Source organism: Camelus bactrianus, chromosome 24 (assembly GCF_048773025.1).
Source record: "Camelus bactrianus isolate YW-2024 breed Bactrian camel chromosome 24, ASM4877302v1, whole genome shotgun sequence".
NCBI lineage: Eukaryota > Metazoa > Chordata > Mammalia > Artiodactyla > Camelidae > Camelus > Camelus bactrianus.
Window position 1 is genome coordinate 16,162,147 of NC_133562.1, and position 26,756 is coordinate 16,188,902.

Consider the following 26,756-nt stretch of genomic DNA (forward strand, 5'->3'; position numbering starts at 1 on the left):
AAAAAGATCAGCTTTCAACCAATAAATTTATGATCTCTTGAAAACAGCATATTAAAAACAGGACAAGTATCATAATTTGATCTGAAATAACAGCACATATATTTGTGTGTACATCCTCCAGGATAAACTTGCAGGAATGCATTTAATTAAACATATCTAAATAGCGAAGCATGTGTAAAAGCAGGCAAAAAGAATAAAAAATGTAGAAAGTTACAAAGTCTTTGGGTATCTATAATATTCTGATCTCAAATAAACATACGTGGAATAAGATGAATTCTTCCATTCCACAGATGCCAAAAGAGGAAGAAGAGCTTCCAGCTGCCACTGGGAGAGACAGCTGCTACTTAGCCAGGGATGCCTTAGGAGCTGGCCAAGACAGTCAGGCAATGAGCACCAAGCTGAACCCCCAACAAAAGTAAAAAAAACAATTTTATATGTTCATTCTGTTAGTGAGTTTCTTATTGAAATAAGAAACCCTCGATACATTGTTCATACCCTCGATTCATTGTTCTTTATATCTGTGGCACATTCTAGCTGAAAAGCTAGAATGGCAAGACCATGCTGGGATACGCTATGGGAGATTAAGTAGAAGAAAAACTTTTTATAGTATAGAACAAAAATGCATATAGGCATACATGTATCTGAAAACATAGGACTTTAAATCAGCGGAAATGGATATCTTAATTTTACCCATTTATTACTGAATATTTTGCAATGGTTCTTACTGGTGAAGAAATGAAGAAGGTAAGGTGTACCTCTTTGGACGCTGCATTACTTTTTCAATGGAAAAGTGAATTAGCTGACTCTGTATTCACAGGATAATTACAAGCTCACAGATGTACACACAGCCACAGAAGGCATGGTCCAATGAAAAGAGTAATTTGGGGCAAGATTGAATCGATGACCTTATTACCAACCTATATACTCTATTGTGTAGATATCATCACAGAGAAAAAAAGAATGAAGCTTTATATACATATATATCCTTAACACTTCATTATTTGATTTTATCCATTCGATAACCCTGAAAGATAAGTAGCACCAATGTTGAGTATTTCCACGTTACAGGTGACTAAACTGAGAGTGAAAAAAATCAAATACTTGCCCAAGTCCCCACAGCTAGAGGTAGCACGAGACATGGTGCCAGACCATGGGAATCAACGTGACTCTGCCATTTGTTCTATCTTATGACTTCAAACAACCACAGGCAGCCACGGCTTTATGTATATTTACCAAGTAATTGCCAGTTCTCAGCCATTTAGCAACATCATCCTTGATTACAATACCTATACTGCAGAATAACTGCCCCCCAAAATGCCCATGTCTTAATCCCTAGAACTTGGGAGTATGTTAAGGTTACATGACAAAGGGAAATTAAGGATGCTATTTAACTGACCTTAAAGTTCAGAGATCATGTGGGGTTACAGAGAAAGTAAAAATAGACAGCTAAGACTTCGTCTTTTTAGGGTTTAGACATTAATTGAGGAAGAATGACAAAATTAACATGGGTAGAATAATACATCCATGTCTGTGCACAGAATACTGGCATTTCTGTAGGACCGTTGTCTCTTCTCATAGTGTTGCTTCTATTTCCCTGGGGATGTATTCCCCTCTCCACCCTTCTCCTCAGTCACAATGTTAGAAATGGACACAACCAAAGAAAATAGGTAGTATCTGAACAAAGGGGACCTAATTAAACGTCAAAGCTTTTGCACAGCAAAGGAAACCATGGATAAGATGAAAAGACAACCTACTGAAGGGGAGACAATATTTGCAAGTGATACGATTGATAAGGGATTAATATTCATAACATATAAACATCACATACAACTCAATAACCACAGCAACAACAAAACCCAATTAAAAAATGGGCAGAAGACCTAAACAGACATTTCTACAAAGGAAACATACAGATGGCCAATAGGAACATGCTCAACATCACTAATCATCAGAGAAATGCAAATCAAAACCACAGTGAGGTACCACCTCACACCTGTCAGAATGACTATCATCAAAAAGACAAATAACACATGTTGGCAAGGATATGGAGAAAAGGAATCTTTGTGCACTATTAGTGAGAATGTAAATTGCTACAGCCACTATGGAAAACAGTATGACGGGTCCTCAAAAAACTAAAAATAGAACTACTATATGATCCAGCAATTCCACTTCTGGGTATATATTTGAAGAAAATGAAAACACTAATGGGAAAAGATACCTGCACCCCAATGTTCATAGCAGCATTATTTATAATTGCCAAGACATGGAAACAACCAAACGGTCCATCAACAGATGACTGTGTGTGTGTGTATATATATATATATATATATATATATATATAATGGAATATTACTCAGCCATAAAAAAGAATGAAATTCTGCCATTTGCAACAAAGTGGATGGATCTAGCAAATATTATGCTTAGTGAAATAAGTCAGACAGAGAAAGACAGATACTCGATGCTATCACTTACATGTGGAATCTGAAAAATAAAACCAATGTACACAACAAAACAGAAACAGACTCACAAATATAGAGAACAAACTGGTAACTACGAGGGGAGAGAGAAGGGGCAAGACAGGGTTATGGGACTAAGAGATACAAACTACTATGTACAAAATAGATAAACAACAAGGACCTATTATACAACACAAGGAAATATAGCCATTATCTTGTACTAACTTTAAATGGAGGATAATCTATAAAAATATTGCATCACTACATTGTACACCTGAAACTAATGTAATATTGTAAATCAACTACACTTTAATTTTCAAATGGTAAAGAAAGAGACAATAGGTATCTGGATCAGTGTAGTTTTCCGACTGATAAACATATAATTAAAACAGAAAAGAAAGGAAAATGATACCTACTTATGTGCCCATCAAATACAGCCACGGATGTTAATAGGCCCATATGTATTTGAGGATCATGTCATTAAACTGAAAGGAAGCCATTGGAGACTACAAAATCCCACATATATACAATTTCATAAATTTATGAATAAGTGAAATATATCAAAATATGACGCTCTGGCTGTGCCCTAGGCATTCTTTGAGGGAGGAGGTTTGATCCGCACGAAACAAGCTTCAGCGTTAGGCTTCACCTGCTGGCTGGGCGCTCAGGCAGAGCAGTCCAAATACTGAAGCAGCCCTTTCCTCCCTCTCCCAGAGGTTGTTCCCATAGAGACTGCAAGGAAAGCAAAGCACAGGAGTGAGCTGGTGCAGATGGCTGTGCACCACCACTGCCTTCCCCAGCTGGCAAATCAGTAGCTGTAACAAGCAGTGAAAACAACTCCAGAAAAACCTCGAATCACCCATTGACTATCAGCACCTACTGTGTGCCAAGTAACGCGCGAGGCATTGGGGACACGACGGTGAGCAAGTTAGGTATGGTCCTAGCTTAGAGGCCGATGAGGAAACTGAAGTTTCGAGAAACGATAGTTTGTAACTTGCCAGACGTCACACAGCTAGCAAAAGTGGAGCCAAGATTCACACCAGCGTCTGACCTTCAAAGCTCATTCCCTCAGCCACTACCCTAGACTACTATTTCTTTTTCCCTTTTTCACCCTGCAATTAGGAGAGGAAATTTCAGGGCAACAATTCATAGGAGGCAGGTCATCCAGGGCCTAATGAATGTTTCTTTCGATATGAATTTGAGGGCCCCTGGAATTGCATCCAGATGCAATTTTGTCTTTTCTGATGAGCAGCATGGGCCCCGGTCTGCCAAGTCCTGGCTTGACTGAATTAATCAGCCCGAGGCTGTCCCAGGGAAGCCAGCCATTCTGCAGTGACTTTCCCCATACAGATGGCCCCGTAGTCAGCCCTGAGAATGTGGAGGGAGGTCTGGCTTGGCGTTTCAGCAGCAGACTGGGTGGACAAAGGCCTGGGTGGACACATATGTCCAACCAATTGTATTGCGTCTATTTCCTGTCATTTAAACCCAGTGTCATTTATTATTCAACTCAGTGTATTTTGGAGATTCAATTTGTAGCGTATATGACACATAGTAAATTGGTATGTATTATCTCAGTTCATTTGCTGGAGGACAGGTGTTCACATCACAAGAACCAACAGCCCCATCGACAGTAATTGGTGCCTTGGCTGGCAGTCTGAGCCTAGAGGGCAAGGATTAAAAGTGCATGAAGAATGAACTAATAATAATTTCCACATGCAGCATAGTGTGTTTTACTCGAGGCTCCCAAAGAACATTACAGGCCTTAATTCGCCCTCGCGACAGCCCTGCCTGCACTTGCAATTACTCTCCTGCCAAAGCCAGGGAAACGAGAGCCGAGTGTGGCGGACTCCAGTTCACAGAGGGAAACAGTGGCAGGATGGGGGTTACAAACGCAGGAGGCAGGAATCCTTGTTCTCTCTCCTTGGAATCTCACCACTTCCATTTTCCTCTCATTTATTATTTAGCGTCTTTGCTAGGGTATTATTAAGGAACCCAGACGGGGGAATTCAATTGTGTTCAGGTTAATTAATTTCAAAATGTTTGCAAGTCTGCATGGTGCACTAAATCACACTCAACACAAATTAAAACAAACAAAAACAACAGGATATATATATATATATGTATTTCTCATCATGGTGACCATGTTTCAAATGTATGTAGCATGCAGACAAAAATCTCAAGACTGACAGACATGGAAAACAAACTTATGGTTACCAGCAGGGAAAGGGGTGGGGAGGGATAAAATTGGGAGTTCCAGATTTGCTGATACTACTATATATAAAATAGATAAACCACAAGGACCTACTGTATAGTGCAGGGAACTATATTCAATACTTTATAATGGCCTATAATGAAAAAGAATATGAAAAGGAATATATATATATATATGAATCACCATGCTGTACCGCAGAAATCAACACAACTTTGTAAATCGACTCTACTTCAGTTAAAAAAAACATAATAATCACAACAAGCCATTGAACACACCTCAAGTAACATGCAGGCAGTATGGTTAAGTATTTCTATGTGAACGGAGGGCAGTCAGACTGGGTAGAATATAAAGATTTGTGTGAAGCAAAGAAATTCCAGAGCCTAGGTCTTATCTTAACTACACATCTAATGTCATTTCAGAATACTTTGCATGCTAAATTCACTTAAAAATATGAAATTAGAAAACCCTGTCCTTGTGGGTTTTGCTAATAATGAGCAGGGAGGAAAAATGGAACTTTTGCCCTGGAGCTCAGGTGAAAAGACATAATTAAAAATACTGCACTGGAAAAAAGTGATTTTTACTTCCCAAGTGGCATTTGGTTTCTGCGTACTTACAAATAGCCATCTAGAACAAAACCAATACACTCAATTAAGTTCCTTCCACTTATAACAAATGCAGTTTTCTTTATCACCAGTTGGGAAATTCCAAAGGATAAACTGAATAAAATGGAAAAAGAAATTGACTGCCATCTTCTCTTTTCAAGCGTAAGGTATGCAAACATGAAATACTTTGAGATTTCTGACCTTTGGGAAATTAAATTTGACCAATAACATGATGAAGGTGTACAAAGTCACGACCCACAGTCAAGCAGGCAGTACATGGTACAACTTCAGGGCACCCCAACATATCCAAGGCTCAGAACGGAGTCCCTGGGTTTGAGCAGGTAGTGGCTTTGCATCCTGTTTTGAGAGGATAAAATGCTTTTTATATTGAATCCAATTTATCTAGTTAACTGGCCCAGTGTGAGCCGAGTATAAAATCATCTAAAACCCTTTGCAGAAGGCAAGCAGTTGTCAGCTTTTGTTTGACATAGATATCAATTTATAATTAACGATCTCATAATTAGCATCATGATGTTTCCAACGTAATTCTCATTTTAATCCAAAATGAAAGTGGGAAGAAAGGAAAAAGGGGATCCTCAGAATAGTACCACAGTGCGGGAGAGAAATACAGCTCAAAGAGAGAAGGTAGCTGGTCCCAATTAGTAACCAGAAAATCTAGGAAGGTACACTCTAAGGACCATGATCTTCCAATTCCCTACAAAGTCCTCGATTTTATACCGCTGAGAGGTATGACTGCCCTATTTAATGAGCTTCCCCCAGAGCTATGTTCCATAGCTGAGTAGGGTGAGTTCCATTTGCAGAGTAAGCCACATAAGTAACTCTGGGACCAGATCATCAACAGGTCGACAAAAAAGGAGTCAAGCCAGGAACTCAGTGTCTCCCCAGCCTCATACTCTGCTCTAGTAACTAAGCCAGTGCGTTGCCCTGGAGACACAGTCCTCACGTTGTATCCCATCTACAGTTACCACTTACTGTATTTTTTGATGTCTCAGTCCCTCCCTTGAAATTTGGTGTGCCGACTTTTCTCATTGCCTTGCCCCAGTCCCCTGCCAGGAGCTGCCTGGTTCCTGAACCGCGGCCTCTCCTTTGTCACCGTGATCTCTGGCTCCATCCAACCTATCAACACCTGTAGTTGTCATCAGGGAAGCCAACTCCCCAATACGAGAAAGAGGAGCAACTGAGAATATGAAAGCAAAGAGCAGAAAGGATCTGTTTATGGTTACCGTATTATCATTGATAGTAATTTTTGACTTCTCTTCCATTTGGTCTTCGTCTTCATCCCACTTTTTAGCGCCTGGAACAGAGGTGATCATTGAATTCATTCCTGGCTACGTGCGTCTTTTTGTTAATCCTCTTCTCTTCCATCGATGAACACAATAATTTATCTTCTACTCATAAAGTCAGCTGGCGTGGGTTTGAGGTCATATGTTCACTGGAAGAAATTTAAATGATTGTGACCTTAACTCAAGAGAACAAAACCCCTAGTCATATAAAAAATTTTACCACAGTGTGCTAAAGCCCTGTTAGGTTATCTGAAGGCCAGACGTGCCTTTATTCACTTTAAGACTAAGACTTGTCAAATGGATTTTGATGATTTCTATTTCCATTAAGAACATCGCCCGCTACATGCTTGTCACATCTAGAACAGCGCCTAGCACATCACATAAAAGACCCTCAGTAAACACTTGCTGAATGAATAAATTAGGTAAATAAAATGTGTTTGGATGGCAGATTTCTTCTCAATATTTTTTTCTTCTTCTTGCATTTACTGCATTAGGAACCAGAGTTTTCCATACAAAGGTAGTGAATGTCAAATAAATGAATTGATGGATGAGACCCAATAACACCGGTTATAAAATATCTGTACGATATGATTTCAAATATGTCCAAACATAGGTAAGCAAGAAATTGGAGTGGGAAATGCAGCCCCATAGGAACATAGTTATTTTTTATAAATATAAAAGTATTATATTTTTTATAATATAAAAGTATATTTTTTCTGTTTCAATTTTTCTAAAATTAATATGGATAACTTTAATTTCTATTACCCAAATCATTGTACTCATAATAAAAATAATTTTTAAAATATCAAATGTGTTTAAAGATAAATTCGGCCTTCATCCCAACACTAGTCCCCAAAGATAAATGTCATTAGCACTTTGGTATGAAGTCACACACACAAATAATACATAAATATAAAATGGCTCTGTCACACCATATATACCATACTGTATATATGCTTTTTCACTCAATGATATGGTGTGTGTATACAGTTTTAAATTTTTGACTGTAATAAGTGTACCATTTCACACTTGTTCAATTTTTTTTTGGTGGGGGGAGGGGGAGGTAATTAGGTCTATTTATTTATTCACTTTTGGAGGAAATACTGAGGATTGAACCCACGACCTTGTGCATGCTAAGCATGTGCTCTACCAGGGTTTCTTGTAATGGCAGCACCCCTGTACCCATTTTTGTTTTGGAAAGTGTAGAATGTTATGTCGTCAGAATCTAAAACTCTAAATCTCAGAGGTTAAGAAAAACAACAAAATTACACATTTCATTCACGGTATATGTCCACTGTAAGTCAACTGCCTCCGTCTGCTCTCCATTCTGGTGTCCAGGCTGGTCCAGAAGTCATCCCTATCTGAGATGCTGATAGTCTTGGGGCAAAGAAAAAAAAAATAGCACAAGGCAGAATCCAATTCTGGTGCTTCAAGCTAGTCTCTGAAAGTTACCCGAGGCATTTTTGTTCATACTTCATTGGCCAAAGCAAATCCCACGGTCAAGGCTGACGTCAGTTGGATAGAGGTAAGTATTCCTTCTCCGGAGAAGGACAGTGAACATATTAACAAAAAGCACAACCAACTATAATAAGGTGTAACCTTCTAGCAATTAGAGATGAATTGCTGTGTAGTGAGCAATAAAATTATCTCAACAGAAGCTGAAAAATTGTCACCACCATGATAAATATAGCTACCATTTATAAAGTACCTAATGAGAGCCTAGACCCCTGAGGCCATTTAATCTTCATAAAACCTAAGCAATGGTGGGAACGGTGGCTCGAAGAGGCACTTTACCCAAGATTATACAGCAACTTGTGACATGGCTGGAATTCATATCCAGATCTGTCTGAATTCAAAGTCCAGGGTTTCCCCATGCAAAACACAGTGACAGCTATAAAATAGTTTAATTCATTGGGCGTGGAGTTGGACTGATACCCTCCTACACTGACTCTACCGAGATTCTTTGATTGTGGACATTTTAAATTGGGGCTAGGATTTGGTGGATGCAAATTGGCAAAATGATATCAATTGTTAAATATTTTAAAGCATTTGTTCCGGTTGGTAAACAGCATTGTCTAAAGCTCCCCCGGGATCCTTTTTAGACGTGGTTGAGGATTCCCAGGACTGCATTTTGACTCAGCAAGTAATGTGTTAATTCTACCCTAGTAGGGGGTAATCTAGAGCCAGGGCCACGTCCGTGGTAACCGGTCAGTGCCTGTACTTGTAAAATATTCTCAGTATCACCCTACTCAATGACTCTGTTGAGTTGCAAGTGAGCTAAGTAGAGACTAAAACTTACTCTGAAGGGCATAATTAGTCAATTGGAACAGAAACTGTTCATCAAAAAATTAAGATAAGTTAACAATTAGATATGAAATATGAAAGGGTCATGTGTTTAAAAGCCTTCATGATGAAAATGCATAATTCACATCATTTAATTACAATGAATCAGATTAATAACTAAAGAGATACATGTTTTCATTTTGTTGAAGACAGAATGGGAACTCTGTTCAACTAGCTCATGTTGTCTTTCTTCCAGCCTATTTTGTGTGATTGATAACATCAAATACGGTTAAAGTTAAATATTCTTCTATCAGTAATTGGTGTTAAATAGGCATCAGTTTCATGAACTCAAAATATAGTCATGTTGAAGGTTTAATTTAGCAAACAGGAGGAACACTTCAGTGTCTCCCTATGTCAGTGGTTCTCAATCTTGCCTACACATGGGCTCACCTGGGAACCTGTCCAGGCCATACCCCAGAACAATTACCTGAAGGCTCCGGGGTCGGGGTCGTGGGACACAGGTAATTTTAAAGCTTCCCAGGTGATTCTAATGCACAGCCAAGGTTGAGGACCACCAGCCTGTATCCAAAATGCTCCCCAGTCCTTCCTTTTGGAGATTATGTTCCTTAGGTTGGATCGACTGCATTTCCCTACTTCTCAGGTTTCTGATGTACATCTGCAAAAAGTCCCTGGAAAGGGGGAATGGGGCGCAAATAAATCAGGAATGAGGGTGAGCAAAATCCTGGTTCGCCAGGGACTGATGGCTTCCCAGGATGCGGGCTTCCAATATAAAAACCCTCCCCAGAACAACCTCCTCTGCCCTTTCTCTGGAGGGACAGCTTACTCAAGTCTATCTCTCTGGGGTCTGGGATCAAGAAATAAAGTGACAAAATGGTCAAGAGAATTGAACAATGTTATGTCCCTTTATGAAAGAGTTTATAGTCCATAAGCAGCATAGAAAGAGTGAGACCTTAGAAAGCTCTAGAGGAGTGGAAATTTTTCCATCATCATGGGTTTTATTTTGTTGAAGCCTAAAATATTTGCACATATAGTAGCAGTCAGCCTTTCCTTCTCCTTAAGCCCTCAAGCACTTGATTCACTGGCCCCTGCAGGGCTAAAATTTAGCAAGCTTTGCCAAAATAGGCCAATTTCACCAGCATTTAAAAAAAAAAACAAACTGTTTAAGGGACTAGACTGTTTTCAGTGGGGAGAGGAGAAATCTGCAGAATTATTCTGTCACCTCACAGCTTTCTGTTTTTGTTATGTTTTAACCAGTTACACCCAGCCTTCTAATCAGTCTCACAGAACTCAGCAACTTTTGCATATAAAATCCTCTGCTGTTTCCAATTTGTACAGAATGCAGCAAGGTGTTTACTGGCAGTCGGACAGTTTATAGGTAACACCTGATTACAGCTCCACTAACATCGGCGCGTTACCCTATTATGGTGAACTTTTCTCTGTACAGTGGTGAATGGGCCACAGACAGCTGTTGGGTTGCCTTAAGCATGACATTGAATATTGATGTGCTTTGAGACAACCAAATAGAATAGAATTTAGCTTGCCTTCTCTCTAAATGTTTTCTATTGAGGTATATGAAGCCATCTGCATACTTACACTGTTTCCTAAATCCTACTTTTTACTGTGGCACAATGATGCCCCGCGGAACGAGGTGAGCACTGGAATGCCATTTAAACTTGACTCCCACTTCTTTTTTTTTTTCTTTACTGCCACTATCTTGATGCTATTCCTTCTACTCTGTGCTGCTCCGTTCTTCTTCTTTATCTTGACTTCTCTCTCCTTATTTCTTCCATGTCTCGTATCTCCTTTACTTGCACACCAGCAACTTGGCTTCAAAATGAAACATGTTTCCTTCTGGTCTGTGAACTGACCAGTTGCCTTCTGTTACAGTCTTGGGAGCTCCTTCACACTCAACAATATTTTCCCAGGAGCCGTTCCTTCCTGTCGGTGTCTGTTTTTCTGGTTCAGGCTTCCCATATGTTTTCAAGTTCCATGAAGACTGGCGCCTGGGCTGGTGATGCTTTTTACGTTTTTGTATTTTTAAGCATCATGTTCTTCAGACAACAGAGTGCTTATCTGAGGCAGGAAAAAGTTCTATATTTTGGGAGAAGATTCCAAAAATAAATAATTATCCTCAAGTAGAAGTAATGATGGACCCGTAGTGAAGTTAAGTTGTAGATTATTACACTTAGGTATTTGATTCCACATGCATTCATTAAACACTGCTCCGGGTCAGGCACTGGGCTGGGTGTTGGAAAGGTAAAGATGAACAGGTGATGGTTCACATTCTCCATGAAACCTCAAGTTCACCTGGGAGATAGACGTATGAACAACTAACATTTCATTTTCTTTTAAAGCTTCTGTTTACTCATCTATGAAACTCATCTTAACTTTTCAAGACTTTTCATTGAAATGTAGTTGAATTACTATGTTAGTTTCAGGTGTACAGCAAAGTGATTCAGTTTTATATATATAAACATACATATATAGTTTTTCTTTTCAGATTCTTTTCCATTATGTTATTATAAGAAATTGAATACAGTTCCCTGTGCTACACAATAGGTCTTTGTTGTTCATCTTTTTTATATATAGTAGTGTGTGTCTGTTCTCCCTCAACCCCCAATTTTTCCCTCCCTGCCCTTTTTCCTTTGGTAACCATAGTTTGTTTTCTATGTCCATGAGTCCGTTTGGCTTGTAAATAGAATTTGTATCTTTTTTTTTTTTTCCGATTCCACATGTAAGTGATGCTGTATGGCATTTGTCTTTCTCTGTCTATCTTACTTCACTCAATATGACAACCTCTAGGTCTATTTATGTTGCTACAAAGGGTATTATTGGGGTGCATGTGACTTTTTGAATCATACTGTTCTCTGAATATATATTATTCCATGTGCCTATTGGCCATTTGTGTGTCTTCATTGGAGAACTGCTTGTTTAGGTCTTCTGCCCATTTTTGGATTGGCTTGTTTGTTTTCTGTTATTAAGCTATACGAGCTGCTTATATATTCTGGAAATTAAGCCTTTGTCAGTCGCATCATTTGCAAATATTTTCTCCCATTCTGTAGGTAGTCTTTTTGTTTTATAAAAGCTTTTATTTTAATATAATGTTTTGTTAGATATCTTTTCTAGTATTATAAGCATGAGACTTCAAAAATACACTATCAAAATGACACTATACATTTCATATATGGACATTAATCAGATATCTTTTGAGGATTATTTGGTATTTAAATAATTTAAATATAGGATATTTGTAGTTACTATTATTCATAAAATGAAATAAAGGGACATTTGAGATCATTGAGAATGTTGTAATCTTTTGATGATGTTACTAAGCAGTAGGAAATATGTTACATTTTGATGGAAAAGTTTAGTTTTATTGGTATTTTAAACTGTTTATGAAAAAACAGACTATATCTAAAGTTATAAGTTATGAAAAATAGTAATCTAATACTTGGGTAAACATGAAACTAATATTATTCATAAAATATTGTATATACATGTGCTTGTGTGCGTGTGTTTGTGTCTGTCTGTGAGAGAGAGGAGGAAAAAAACAAGCATTTCAAACACCTGACCTAAAATTAAACTTAGTAAACAAGTAAAACCATGGAGTATAAATCTTAGATCTAAGTCACATTTATCATTCTCTTTGGAACATAGATTAATATTTAGCAGATACCTTGAAAGAGCATAGCTTTTGATATCTTATAAATATACTAGAAGATTAAAATGTTTTAATAAATAGACTTTTATCTTTTATTCTAAAACTGATACACTGGCATGGAAAAAGTACTGAGTCTTCCTTATGTTTTCTATTAGAAGACATATCTTGGGTGCTGGATTCATCTGTGATTCTGCTAGCTCAAAACATAGCAGAGACAGAATCTTTCCACTCACCTTCCTTTTGGGGCTGTCCCTTTGGGGCTCATTTTGTGATACATTTTTTCAATTTTATACTTTAAATCAGATCTTCAGTCATTCTACTTGATTTACCTTCTTGTAAAAAAATTTTCAGCATTAATTTTATCAGCCACTCATAACATACACTAGTCATCATGACTTGAAAGACACAGTTGAAGGGGAGCTTAACTGGATGAGATTGAATCCACCACACACATCACGACACAGGCTGTAGATACGTGTTTACAGCTAAAGGAGAAATGCGGGTATGTTTTTCTCTCTCTGACATACTAGGTAAGTAACACTATTAACTTATTCATCTGTATGGGAGCTACGTGGAACGTACGGCTTTGGTTTCCTGAATTCTGATTGATACTGGAAATCAAGGGCTAGCGCTTTTGAATTGCTACTCACTGATTTAGCACAGATGCAAATCCATCTAGAATGGAATAAAATCTTCCTGAATAATCAGTTCAGCACAATTATTTATAGAGAATCAGGCTGGGCCTCCAAAACTTATGCAATCATATTGCAGCATGGCTAAGCTGGTTATTTAAATTAGGGTGGCCACACAATCCATATGATTACCCAAATATCGTTCATTAATACATTCTAAAATACTCTGAATATGCCATAAATAATTTCTTCTTTTTCAAATGGACACAGAGTTTCTAGTTCCTCCTAGGGATGTAAATTAAAGAGAAAGCCAAAGAATTTCATCTCGTATCTGCCTTCACAAATGGTTCTACTTTATACACAGATGTCAGAGCCCAGCATTTGGGAAAGTGATAAGGGGACACGGTAAAGCCTTCCTGGGAGGGAAAAAAAAAATCTAGGACAGGGGAGAAAAATAGAGCACAGAGGGCAAAGCAAAACCCCGAGGAGTAGAATAAAATGCACAACAAGGGCAGGAGTGCCTGAACACAGCTAACAATATGTGTACATAAGCACAAACATGCATGTCCACCCCCATGCTCCACAAAGGGGACAAAACCAGACAACAGATTAGAGGACATCTATCATCTTGGCTTGAGTCACTCCACAGTGCTGAGCCTGAGACAAAAGCTTGCATTCAGATAGCTCATTTTGGAAACTCATCCCAAGGAGCAAAAGTAGAGGGCAGACAAGGGTGACTGGGGGAAGGAAAAAGAAAGCAAGTCCAAGGGATGGTTATCAAACTGGTTCCCACCGTGGGCACCTGGGACTTGATCCTACCGGAGACCTCCTGAAGAACTATAGAGTGAGACTCAGAATGGTCTGCTCAGGGCAGAGGGAAATGTTCATCCACCAGCTCCTGCACCCACAGCTCAAGATTGCCCACTGCAGGTTTGCATAAGCACCAGAATGGCTCAGCAGAATCCAAGACATCCAGGTAACAGCAAAAGAGAACCCATGACAGAAAGTGAGGAATACTCAGTCCAGCTGATTGCACTTGTACCTAAACGGTATCGCAACAGCAAACGGGATTAAAAGATGGGTCGAGAGGGTCTGAGGCAGGGCATGAGAGGCGTCTAGGACAGCCAGCCCAGGCACTGCTGGCACCCACCTGCCCCTTACACCAAGTCCAAGATGGCGGTCATCTGCAACATCTACAAAAGACTTGAATTCACTGAAGCTGGAATAGGCTTCAGCCCCAACTGGGATAACTGATCCCAATGCCATAATTGATATTTATACCTTTTCTTCCATTACCCAATTGAACTTGTCCTTGAAATTAGACTGCTTGACCAATGGGAAAACTCTGACTTTTATTCCCAAAGGGTCAGGACCCCTAGTTGGTTTACCCCTATTGGGCCATGGTTGTGGACACTGCCCATTTACTTTGATCACCCTGTGTAGGAGAAACAAGACATGCTCCAGGGAGCTCCCTGGGTTTCACAAGTGGTCCTAGTAAGAACTGCCTCACAGCGAGCTTAGCCCTCTGTAGTAATTAGGTTCAGTTACTCTCACCAACATGGGAACTCCTTTCTCTGCCTGAAGACCCACTAGCACAAGGAGCCGAACGTGATCAAGTGATGGTCATAGTTATAGGTTCCATGGAATCTTTATTGTGCCCCCTAATGGAAGCATCTATGTCTCCCAAACAAGATATATCTTCCAAAATGGCCTAGGGCAGAAAGCACAGATTTCATAGGTGGGTATCTGGGTAGATGATGAGAGAGGCCAATGCTCCTGCTTCCCGCTGTTCTCAGATCTAGCTGTTGGGGACACAGTGCCTTAATATCAGCTGGTGGTTCAGGGTACATGCCACATCCTGGAGTTAGTGCTCCAGCCCTGCATGGCTCCAAACTGCTACCTCTGTGGAGTCTTTTATAAACCATTCCATCATTCTTTTTCACTACTTCTAGGTCACGCCATATATGTGAAGACCAGTGGATCCTATAGTTAGACGTTCATTGTTACCCTCATTAATTGTGAAGTGTACCCCTTTGTCTGAGATCACGTTTTCTCGCATCTCATGTTGTGAAATCAGGCGTGTAGTCATCCCTCTGATGATGGTGCTAGTAGAAGTAAACTCATGTTTTCAACTTATAAAAGGCAACCATTGCTCCTCGAGAGCTGAAGGAGTTGCCATAATTCACTTGCCATCAAGGAAGGAAGGGTGCCCTACTGAGGGGTCAGGGTCCATCTCTGCTTTCAGCAGCTTGGGCAATCAGCAAGTAGCTGCAACTGGATCAGTCTCAGTGAGGGGACCCAAGCTTTGGGACCTGTCTATAGCCTCCATCCCTGCCCCCTGTCCTACTCGCTGTGTCAAAGCCCTAGAATGGCTAAGGACAAAGACCGCTGAACAAGCCAGCCTGTCTCCCTGGTTGGTGAGTGCCTCCTCTACCGCAGAAGCCCCCTGGCTTGCATCACCACATGGTGCAGAGGTCCTTCTGCTTCGCACTGACTCCCACAGGTCCACACCTGAGGGGCAGAAGGTGGCAGTCCATTTTCAGCTAGCACCAACATATATAGCCAGTCCGCTTCTGAATCACATTTGGGTTTTCCTCCTCTGTTATTTGGTAATTGAGAACCTGCACCCCACACACTATGAGCCTCACCCCAAAGCATATGACTTCCAGGGCCCAAAGCATAAAGTATTCAGAGCAGTAATCTCAAGCACAATATATGCAGGTTCAAAGACCCCCCCCCAAAAAAATCTCACCAAGAGCTGTGTCCTTTTTGTTAGGAGCACCTGGATAACAACTTGCCCTTTATCTCAGAGGGAGTGGCGATATGGTCCAGACCCAGAGACTCTGACATCGTCACTGATTTTGTAGGTCCCCGAAACTCCATGGTGTTATCCTCTCACTTCCTGGCCCCCGTGTGTCTTACCAGGGAATACACAGTCCTTGCCACTTCCTGACCACTAAGTCCAGTTAGCATATTGCCACCAATATAGTTGACCCACGTGATATCCTTCAGAACATTAAACTGATCAGGGTCCATGAAAATTATACTGTGGCAAAGAACAAGGGAGTTAATACAGGGCTGAGATTAGAGAGGAGACGGTCTTCGTACATAATCCAACTGTTTTGGATCTTCTTGACTAACGGGATTGGGAAAAAAATCCCAGTTCAATGGCCTCATATGTGATTCCAGAGACTGTTCAAGTAGAGGGGCCATATCCAGCAAAACAGCTACAGTGAGGATTACCATTCGGTTAAATTTATATCAACCCACCATGGTGCACCACAACCCAGAAAGATTCTGTGAGGCCTTACAATTAAATCAAATGGCAACGTAATGAAACCGCCGCTCCCGCATCCTTTACGTCTTTAATGTTGGCTCTAATCCTTTCAATTCTGCCCAACGTGTGATTTACCATCTTGCCGGGGCTGGGAGCTGGGGGGAGCAGCACGAGGACAGTTTCTGGGGCTTCCATTAGACCCTTCCTACAATCATGGCTATTCCTCCCTAGGTCAGGGAGCCCATGTGAGGGCTCTTCCAGCTGCTGACTATACCCACACTCATCCTGCCTTCAGGAAGTGAGGAGATAACCACAGAGCGGATCCGCGAACCCAACAAACCCAACCCTGGAGGGACTCGGGCCAGGACTTTGCTCATCTCCTGGTCTCTCATCACTTGAACTACTCTCAGAACTGTTGGGCTTCTGAGTGTCAGATTGGACCTGGTACCTAAAAACTCTCAAAATTTCAAAATAGTTCCTCTGAGGGTCCCTTCAGGGGAAGATTATGGGGATGATAATTGAATGTGTTGGCAGCAGCAGTACAGGGTTCTTCCCCAAGAGGGCCCAGCCCCCACCTCAATCACTAAGTCCAGAGCTGGCTAAGATGGGTAAAGCAGTGGTGTCATCCCTGACTTGAAGCAGTGTCAGAGTTACCAGCGTTTTCGTAGCTGGTGGGCTGTGTCGAGTGCGATGGAAGAGGGAGCGCTGGCTTTTGTAATAGCTGGGGCGCTTCAGTGACACAAGAGCAATGGGAAACGTAAAGGGTGTGGAGCTGACTGGTGTGTGTAACTGCTTTAAGAGGCCTTGGAAGTAGAAAATGGCAAGTTCAAGTCAAACCCTGAACTCAGCAGAGACACTTAGAAAGAGGCCATGAATGAGATCTTTCTTATACTTACGCTATTGGTAACTTGTTTACTTGGATCTAAGCTTTCCAGCTTCTCTTCCATCTTCCCCTAGGCTTCTTCATCTGTTGAGATTTCATGAATAAAAATACTATCGCAGAAATAATTGATCAGCTCATAGCCCTTCTTACCATGTGTGCCTGATACGCATGGGGGATTTCACATGAATGGCTCCCGCCCTGCCAGGCTGCATGCTCCGTGTCACGTGTTAGGAATGGAAACTGCATCCCTGCCGTTTACTCTGGCTCGTTGCTTGGTACGTGGTAATGGCTCAGATGATCTCAAATGAATAAAGAACCTGTGAATCAGTTGGTAGAAAGTCACGGTGTCATGTCTCAAAGCAAGGGCTAAGTAAATAGGCTTGGAGACTGGAGGAGCCCATTATTATGGGAGCACCTGCTGGATCAGGGTTTCTTTAACTGACTGCCATTTGTGTCATGGTATAAAACCGCAGTGCGTGTGGGACCATTCCCGGGGTGAAAATGCTGCCTCCAAATTTTCAATGATGTGATACATGGGAGCTATGCTCAGGAAAAAACAATGGAGATGAGTGCTTTCTGTTAGTGTTTAGATAGGTGTCTTATCTATTAAAAATGTCAGTCACATCACTAATTATCAGAGAAATGCAAATAAAAACTATAATAAGGTAGCATCTCACACTGGTCAGAATGGCCATCGTTAAAAAGTCCACAAATGATAAATGCTGGAGACCGTTGGAGCACAGGGAACCCTCCTACACTCTTGGTGGGAATGTAATTTAGTGCAGCCACTATGGAAAACAGTATGGAGTTTCCTTTAAAAACTAAAAATAGAGTTACCATGTGATCCAGCAATCCCACTCCTGGGCATATATTCAGAGAAAACACTAATTCGGAAAGATACATGCACCCCAATGTTCATAGCAGCACTATTTACAATAGCCAGGACATGGAAGCAACCTAAATGTCCATTGATAGATGACTGGATAAAGAAGCTGTGGTATATCTATGCAATGGAATACTACTCAGCCATAAGAAAGAATGGAATAATGCCATTTACAGCAACATGGATGGACCTAGAGATTATCATAGTAAGTAAGCAAAGTAAGTCAGACAGAGAAAGACAATTATCACATGATATCACTTATATGTGGAATCTTAAAAATGGCACAAACAAACTTATTTACAAAAAAGAAACAGACTCACAGACATAGAAAACAAACTTACGGTTACTGTTGGGGAAAACGGGTGGGAAGGGATAAACTGGGAATTTGAGACTTACAGATGCTAACTACTATATATAAAATAGCCAAACAAGGTCCTACTGTTTAGCACAGGGTCCTATATTCAATATCTTGTAATAACCTATAGTGATAAAGAATATGGAAAAGATTATATATATGTATGTATAACTGAATCAATACACTGTACACCAGAAACTAACACAACATTGTAAGTCAACTATACTTCAATAAAAAAATAATCAATCGATTAATCAACCAATCTCACTGATCACTAAAAGAGATGTAGTCTTTGTTTCAGAGCAATAGGAACAGATTTAAAGGGGGGAGAGAGAGAGAAAACAGGACAGAAGCCAGGAGACCCGTTATCACGCCAGCTCTGCCACTGCTTGGATGAGTGGCTTTAGCCAAGTCTTTTCAGCTTCAGCTTCCACATCTGTGACTGAAGGAGATGACACACAAAGTTCCCTCCAGCTCCACCAATCAGAGACACCAGGAACCCCTGTCTCGTGTTCACATATCTTTCTATTACATGCACCCACTAGAAACGTAGTTCCAAAGTTTAACCAGTGCAACTCAGGACCCCAAATGCTTCCTCACAATGGGCAGGCAGCCAAGACCCTGCTAAAGTATTAGAGGGAACCCTGAGTCCTATCTCCCACTTGAAGGCCTCTTTCCCGCTTGCACGGACCTGAACACTGTCTCATCCCCCGTTTTTCCTGCAGGTGCTCTTCCCTCCATGCTCCCTGCTCAAAATTCACCTCTAACCACAAATCAATACCCAGTTAGGGAATATTTCATCCAGCTGGGGCTTTCATAAATTGTGCACAATTTCCCTGATGGTCAGAGATGTTAAATGACTCATTCTGTCCCCTACTTTGGTGCCAGCTTCCTCACTGGGGAAGCCACTCCAGCGTTTTGTCTTTTGAATACCTTTTTGAAGTTTAACTTGCTCCCCTCTTCACGCTTCCTTACACAAAGGTTCCCTGCCCCATTTTTGTAAAAGCCATCTTTGGTGTCCCTTCTTTCCCCTGCCTCCTTTCTCTCTTCCAGCGAGGTCCTGGCTGGGATTCTAATGTCCTCGTCATTGGAGCCCCTTGGTACATGGTATTGCTCTCCAGCTCTGTCCTTGTCAGCCAGGGTATTTCCTGGGCTGCACGTGGAGTTCATCTTTAATATCAACTTATCATGGACTGTGCAGGGGCAAGGAGTGGCTCTCAGTATCACGAGGTGCCAAGATGCTCAGCGTCTCTCTCTTTTCCCAATATATTGATTTTAACCAAAGGACAGACTAAAGGCGCCACGATTCGGTGCTCCTTTAACACGTTCCATTGCAAAGTGGAGCGAACGCGGGAGTATCTGGTACTCCTTCTAATTAGTGGGCGCTCTGAGCCCCTGATTAAGGGGCTCAGAGAGGCACTTCTCACCCTGAGAGCTGGATCAGGCCTCAGCAGCCGCCACTATCGCCTGGGCCTGGGCTACACTCGCTCTGGGGCTTCCAGAGGGCCTGTCACAGCTGAATACAAAGACAGCCTTCTAAGAACCAGAGGCCGTTTTAAAAATCAGCCGTCCAAAGCTTGATAATGTCTGACTTCAGATTTACGCTCAGCGATTTTGTTTTTCTTAATCGGGTGTCAACGAAGGAAGAAAGGTGCTGCTTTCTCTTTAATACAACATCACATTCATATGCACAGATGAAAAACGTATGCTTGAGTCTAAATAAACAAATATGCTGCGCTCTAGGTCTGGCGTCTTGCTGTTATCAAGCCCGTACCTGAAAGACAATATTTCAGTTTGGGATGAAAGAAAAAGGACTAAAATCGGTTTCCGAAATAAACATTAAAGCCCTGTTTCAGCAGAAGCCCACTTGGATGGAAATCATATACCAGAGAGAAAGACAACAGATCCTTACAGCGCTGTGTGTACAAGGAACAGAAATAGTCATAATTAACCCCGCCCCAGGGACTTAACCCCTTCGGGAAAAGGCCAGGCTTCCAGCCTCCTTGTCAAACGGAAATCCTTGTGAAATATCACGTCCTCCAGCTCTGTTTAAAAATGTTTGTAGATAGACACTGTGTGTTGTTGTTGGTTTTTCTTCCTGCCTTCATTTTGTTTTCAGTGTTCATAAGGACAATTAAAACCCAGGCTGCAATAAGGCATCTGTTGTAAACAAGTTCAGACAAAGAAAGCGATTTCTCTGGCAAGTAGGAGGGCTGTGCTATAGAAAGCGGAGATGATCGCAGAGAATAAATCCCTTTTTACCTCCACGCTACTCCTTCACCTACCTTGGGGACCTCGGTGGCAAACATTCTCAGCTGCGCAAGTTTGTTTCTGGAAACACTAGACATCAAGAATATTGTTAATCTCTACGATTTGCATTGCTTTTTACTCTTATGGGTTCAGCCTCATCCATTCATAGATATTCTAGCATCTGTCCTTTCTGGACTAAGAGGCAGTAGGCCTCTGTCTACATCAACAGAAGCAGATCTGCTAGGTTCCCTTCCACCCTGCCTGGGCACTTGTACACAAACACGCAGGCGCACAGACATGCACACACAACACACAACACAGTGCACAGACGTGCACACCTTTGCACACACACAAGAACACGCACACAACAAAGCACATGTGCACAAACAGGCACATGTGTGCACAGACGTGTGCACGCCCACACTCACACACGCTCACACACCCACAGAGACACACGTGCATGCATCCTCACTAGCACATGCGCAGCGCACACACATGCCTCCCTGACTGGCCACGGAGAGAAGGGCTCTGTCTTCCCTGCCCAGCTCTAGTCCTCTGGGCTTCTGGGCTCAGGCTCATTTTCTTTCTTTCTTTTTTTTTTTTTTAACATTTTTTATTGATTTATAATCATTTTACAATGTTGTGTCAAATTCCAGTGTTCAGCACAATTTTTCAGTCATTCATGGACATATACACACTCATTGTCACATTTTTTTCTCTGTGAGTTATCATAACATTTTGTGTATATTTCCCTGTGCTATACAGTGTAATCTTGTTTATCTATTCTACAATTTTGAAATCCCAGGCTATCCCTTCCCACCCTCCACCCCCCAGTAACCACAAGTCTGTATTCTCTGTCTGTGAGTCTATTTCTGTCCTTTATTTATGCTTTGTTTTTGTTTGTTTGTTTGTTTTTGTTTTTGTTTTTTAGATTCCACATATGAGCGATCTCATATGGTATTTTTCTTTCTCTTTCTGGCTTACTTCACTTAGAATGACATTCTCCAGGAGCATCCATGTTGCTGCAAATGGCATTATGTTGTCGGTTTTTATGGCTGAGTAGTATTCCATTGTATAAATATACCACCTCTTCTTTATCCAGTCACCTGTTGATGGACATTTAGGCTGTTTCCATGTTTTGGCTATTGTAAATAGTGCTGCTATGAACATTGGGGTGCAGGTGTCATCCAGAAGTAGGGTTCCTTCTGGATATATGCCCAGGAGTGGGATTCCTGGGTCATATGGTAAGTCTATTCCTAGTCTTTTGAGGAATCTCCACACTGTTTTCCATAGTGGCTGCACCAAACTGCATTCCCACCAGCAGTGTAGGAGGGTTCCTCAGGCTCATTTTCATCACTGAAAATCACCATCGTCAGCCAAACTCTCCTCAGTGCCTCAGGGAAAGTTCACTCCTATGGCTGCCTGCACATCTCCTTCCCATATTAGGCCCCAGAGCCAAATCTTTCCATTTCAAAGAAAAAAATCACGATCCCCAAACTGGGCAGCCACTCTCTGTAGCCCTGTTTGAGGACCTGCTTTGCACATCTTTCATGGAGCTACAGGAAGGTGACCCAGAGCTCTCGAGCCTTCCTCTGCAGGTGACAGCAGTGTGCTAACCCCTCCCTCACCCCGCCCACCTGGAAAGCCAGCCGAGCAGCTACTGGAAAACCAAGTCCATTTCCTTGCCGCTCTGGGGCAGGGGCTGTGTCTCACCCATCCTTGCATCCTCAGTGCCTAGCACTGAGCCACCACAGAATTCAGTAAAGATATGCTGAATAATGAAATTCTAAGATTTGATCCTTACCCCTCAGTTACTCAAATCTGGGTAGACATACTCCCAGGAGTATATGCCTGTGTCCCAGGGAGCATGAGAAGTCATAGGATAAACCTACTACATCATCCTGGAAAGCCCACTTTATTTCTATTTTGGGGGGAAGGGAGATAATCAGGTTTATTTATTTTATTTAGTTAGTTAGTTTCTAATGGAGGGACTGGGAAATTGAACCCAGGATCTGGTGCATGCTAAGCACCCAGATTACCACTGAGCTATCTTCTCCCCCACCCACTTTATTTCTATTAAAAAGATTCTTTTCCTATGAAAGCAAACACGGGAGAGGGAGGATCTCCTACATGTCAGGTTGGCAGTTATGATAAAGATCACAGGCTTTGAAGACAGTTTTAAATTCTATACCCACCACCGATACGCAACGCAATCTCTTGTAAGTTTTAAAAACGTGTCCAAACATTTTTATTCTCAGTTGTAAAAGAGAGATGATAACTGTCTCAAAGAGATTTTGGGATTCAAATAAAAGAACGTATTGTTAGGGGAGTTCATTTAACAGTGATACTGGAGGCAGTCGCCACGGCAGTGTGACAGCAGCAGTGCAGTAATGTTGACAGTAGCCACAGCAATGTTTGTGTCAGCAGGGGAAACTGTGACAGCCACAGAAATAAACTGCAGAAGGAGGGATGGAGGAAGTAACTGAATGCACAAAGTAAGACACGCAAGGGAGCCAGCCTTTCAGGTCAGTTGCCGCCAGTGGGAATCACTTTGTTGTACAGACAAGGAAACTGGGGCTCAGAGAACTTTCCAAAGCGACTCACCCAAGTTCATCGCAATTACTGACAGTGTCAAGTCTACACCCCCTTCTCAATTCCAGGCCTAGGGGTTCCAAGCTGCGATGTAATCTCTCATCTCTGAATACGATCATTATTCTTATGTGGTAGTAAAAAGATGTGCACGTGCACTAAACTGCAGGACCAAGAGCTACAAGCCTATGTGAACCAGGAAGAAATCCTGAAGGCAGCTGCCGGTCGGCGGGCTGAGGACCAGGTCCTGAGGCAGCTGGTGGACGTGGTGGACCAGCGTGATGCACGCCCTCATCCACTGCGGGATGATGTTGCAGTGAAATGAACCTGACCTACGGGGTCTTGAGATCGAATTATACCTCTGCTGTTTCTTTGATTTCTGACTGTGACCAAGCTATTAAATCTCTCTGAAGATTGTTATCCACATGTGGAGCAAAGAGGATATAATACCTACCTTGACGAGTGAATTAGACAAAATGATTCTGAGCGCCTGGTGGCAAATGGTAGCAGTCACTAAATGATACCTTTCATATATTTATCCATTTTCTTTATCCTACTACTAATTCTTAATTATCCCTATAAACACACTTAGCAATCCGGTAGGAAAAATACATTATCATGTCCAGAATGTATTCTGAACATGTCAGAAACTAAGGCGATAAAAGAGATTAAAAATTCAGGCGCTTTGTGGCTTCAACCCGACAGTCACTGGAATTATCAATGACCATAATAATGATAACTGACTCTTCTATGCCAAAATGTCTTCACCGTTAATGAGTCTGTAGTATGCGTTGGGGTGGAGGTTGTAAAGTAATTTGAAAATGTAAAGGGCAATGAACTTTCTTAATTACAATAGTGAATAATAACTAAAAAAGCAGACTAAGCACTTGAAAGAGTTGGATCAAAATATTTTCATTTAGGATGCGGTTTTATTTTTTCTTCTTTTAAAGGAGCTCTCTGACACTCTGAAGAGCATGATACATCATGTTTATGTCCTGAGCTGGAAATCAAAAGACATATATTGCATTGGAGGCTAAAAAAAAATTAATTCTGGAATCACCAGACAAATAATTTCGCTACACTTCAGCTAACTCTTCTCTCCCCACTACCAAAAAGAAAGAAAAAAAAAAAAAGAAGAAAAAGTAGGTAGTATAATCTCATAATATAAATTTTAGTAGTATTAAAAACTTACTAATTTTTCTTATTTTCCCTCAACCTGACAAAAGCCCCACAAAGAAGAAGCACTGGCTAATTGGAATAAGCTGGAAGCTGGGACTAGAAGTCAGAAGGCACTGGCCAAAGCCAGATGGGCCACCCTCTCTGTGACCCTGAGATGTTTCTGACCCCATCTCTCATGGTCTCCCATAAATTGGACTCCACCTCTAATGACTTTTCCAGTCCTCTTATATCCTCTGACTCAGCCCGAAGAGTGGGGTGCAGAAGCACTAAAACCCAAACTCTCTATAGTTCTTCCTAAGACAGAGTCCACTGGAGAAATCCCCACCTCACCCCGGCCACCTGCTGATATCAGAGCAGGGGCAAGCGAGTGGAGTTACAAGGAAGCAACTATTCTGAGACAACCCCTGGTATACCCACACCTTCTCCCAGGTATTCAGTCAAACACGAATCTAGATCTGCTGTGAAACTATCCTGCAGATGTAATGAAGCACCCGTACCATTCAGTCTTAAGAAAGGGAAGGTATCTGAGCGAGTGTGACCTAATCAGTCACATGAACCCTTTAAAAGTGGGGGGTTCTGCTGGGCCTGGAAGAAGCGAACAGAAGCCATATGCAGGCCCAGGGAGCCAGGAGATGTGCACCTCCGTCGTACAACCACAAAGAAATGAATTCCGCTGACAACCACTGAGCTTGGTCGCAGGTTTCCCCCTGAGAAGCCTCCAGAACAGAACTAGTCCTGCTGGCATCTCGGGTTCAACTTTGCCAAACTCCGAGCACAGAAGCCAGTGAGCCCACGCTGACTTCTAACCTGCAGAACTGGGAACCAAGAAGCGGGCGTCCTTAAGCCACTCAGCTCCTAGAAATCTGTTACACAGCAGTCGAATTCTAATACACTTCCACAACTAGAGAACAGATAATTTAATAACATTTTCTCTTAACGAAAAATACTTCTTGAGCAAATAGCCAGGCTGTGAACTGCCTAAGGAGCGGCCAAGTGGCAGGGAGCTGCAGGCCACCTGGAGCCCAGAGTCAGCAAAAGGCCAGGACCTCAGTCCTCCAACTGCAAGCACATGAATTCTGCCGACAACCCAAGTGAGCTTGGAAACAGATTCATCCCCACTTGCTGGCGGACACCTTGATAACAGCCTTGTGAGCTGAGGATCCAGTGCAGAAGTGCCTGGACTCCTGACATGCGGCAACGTGGAGATAATTGCTAGCTTCCTTACACACAGCAAGAACCGGAAAGCACAATAACAGTAAATGCATAGTTTTCAGCCCCCGAATTTGTGGTAATTTGTTATACAGCAATAGTAAACAAATACACTGAAAATGAATGCTCTCCAAGACACCAGGCATCCTGTCTCACTGTGCATGAAATTTAAAAAATCTCATGCTCAAAAGAAAAGTACATACTTCTTGAACAATCAATTTATAATTTCCTCTTCGTGTAGCTCTGCTGAAAAGTGCTTCTGCCTCCTGTGAATTATCCATCAGAAATCTCCAAGTCAGCCTTTCTCCAGGTGAGCTGAACCACACCTTCAGCGAGGTGCCTTCTGCACATTTGGAGTTTAAATTGGAATGACTTCATCCCAGGACCCCATCCATTACACCTTGTTTTCCTTTAGTACATTAGTACATCTTATTTCAGGTCGGTTAGAACGAGCGCGCAAGCGATCTCTTGGTCAGTAAGTGGGTGCGCTAGAAGTTCCCCGGTGACTCACTTAGGGAGAGGAGGACAGGGGCTGTGAACGGGCAAAGAGAGGAACTATTAGGATTACCTTCCAACCAGCCTCTGACTGTTCAGATTCAGGCCGTTTCCGCCAGGTTTCCACCTTTGGGTCCTGGCGGCTGCAGCTGCAGGAGCCAAAGCCAAGGTCCCCCGCAGGCCTCTAAAACCAGAGGAAGGATACAGGAAGGACGTAGAGAAAACACGAAAAAGAGCATTTTTTTCCCCCCTAAGACCATTGAAAGCTGAGGAGTGGATGTTTGGGGTTTTTTTTCTTTAACTTCTTGTTTTGTCAACCCTTTTCCTAAAAGGAAAACACCAGCGATCTCACTAAAGGCACAACCAGAGCGCCACCATGTGGTGGAGCCTTTACGGACCAACCGGCCTTACAGCGGGTTCGCAGAGCCAGGCAGAGAAGAAAACTGGAAATGGGTTGGCACGCTG

General features: G+C 41.8%; 1 long non-coding RNA gene across 1 annotated transcript in view; it reads right to left on the reverse strand.

The window, feature by feature from the left end:
* Nucleotides 1-4,591: 4,591 nt before the first annotated feature.
* The window catches only part of LOC123614511 (uncharacterized), a 104,655-nt gene continuing 82,490 nt past the window's right edge, over nucleotides 4,592-26,756 (reverse strand). The window contains exon 5 of the long non-coding RNA XR_012502044.1: nucleotides 4,592-6,723. This is a non-coding gene — a long non-coding RNA (uncharacterized LOC123614511). The remainder of the gene's footprint in view (nucleotides 6,724-26,756) is intronic.